Genomic DNA, 1,412 nt, shown 5'->3' with positions numbered 1-1,412 from the left:
ACATCATCAAATTAACGTGTTGAGAACCAGGCCCTCTAATCAGAACGTGATTTGAAAAACGAAACAAAAAAAACTAAAAAACGAAAATGTTTATGAGCAGGCAAACTTGAGATCGACCGCAGAGAACATCTTCTGGTCCGCCTTTTATTTTCCATGGGATGGTTGGCACGCTCCTCTTTCTGTGAAGGTGAACCTGGCGCCATACACATAATTACAAAAGGAGCTGTCATGTATTCAAAGGGCTGTCAGAGTGAAACTTTATGTGTTGAACGGGACATAAATACAGTTTCGCCCGAGGACAGAATCGCCAGATTCCGTCCATAGTGTTCCTCTGTTTACTGAGTCAGTCCATTCAACCGTTTTAGAAAGGACTTAGCTGCTGTATTTGTGATCATCCCCTATGAATGAAAATATAGTTTGAATATATGATAGGCCTATGCCCTATAGGCTTAACAGACGCGCAGCTCTAAAAGTGGGCCTTGATCGATATTCGTCATCATTTCTGATTAAGAGACATATGATTTTGGTTTAAATATTGTAAAATGGATATAATCAATTTTAGGGTAGAAAAGACAAAAATATTCTGAATCATTGATGGATTGGTTGCATCTACTCTAGAAAACATAAAACAGTTCAGATTCAGTCATGACTTTATTGTTGTGAATTATTATGGCTGTTTTATGTGCTTTACTGATGTTTATTTAGGCTATTGTGAATTTCTGCAGGTAAACGGCACAGCGTTGGAAAATATTAATAATTAGAATAGCTGTATATTCATCCATTTATATGTTTAAATGTTTTGATGTGCTTAAATGATTTGAATCGTTTAAATTATTTCAACTAACACAAAGCCAAGTGTAAGCTATTTAGAATAATAGGCCTACTTTACCTAAAACTACATCAGACAATCTAGTATAATAAAGTGTAGGCTATGTTTCATAAATAGGCTATGCCAAAATATTACAGCAAACGATGACAATATTAGGTCTATAGATATTAGACTTGTTTTAATATGTTCTATTAGTGTTCTGGTTTAGGCCATTACTTCTGCAGAAATCAATTTTTTTTTTTTTGTCTTTTTCATGGCTTTACTTTATTTTGTCTATAAGCATTTTATTTACACAGGCGGGCAACTCACCAATATCAATATGAAGCCGCTTTCAATAACATATGTTAATGAACTTAATTAGGCTTTCCCCTGGGTCTTGTGACATAGTAGGTCTGTGAAACCAATCAGCGAGCGCGCTGATAGAGCGCGCTGTGTTGGAGACATACCAGGTCAGAGTGCGCGAGCTACGTTCAATATTTTGAAGTTAACGAATATTTCACGGAGCGTATCCCTTTACCTCGCCTGTTGAATCCACAAAGAACTCAAAAATATCCACGGGAAATACTTCGTACCGGCGTGGATA

General features: G+C 36.5%; 1 protein-coding gene across 1 annotated transcript in view; it reads left to right on the top strand.

Moving 5' to 3' along the window:
• Positions 1-1,290: 1,290 nt before the first annotated feature.
• dlx4b (distal-less homeobox 4b) overlaps positions 1,291-1,412 on the top strand; it is a 6,245-nt gene continuing 6,123 nt past the window's right edge. Inside the window, exon 1 of the mRNA XM_062526276.1 lies at positions 1,291-1,412. This exon is cut by the window's right edge and continues 457 nt beyond it. The gene's annotated coding sequence lies outside the window, so the exon portion shown is untranslated.

The sequence above is a fragment of the Sardina pilchardus genome, chromosome 22 (assembly GCF_963854185.1).
Source record: "Sardina pilchardus chromosome 22, fSarPil1.1, whole genome shotgun sequence".
Taxonomy (NCBI): domain Eukaryota; kingdom Metazoa; phylum Chordata; class Actinopteri; order Clupeiformes; family Clupeidae; genus Sardina; species Sardina pilchardus.
Note: the sequence above shows the minus strand (reverse complement) of the source record. Positions and strands in the feature narration are given on the sequence as shown.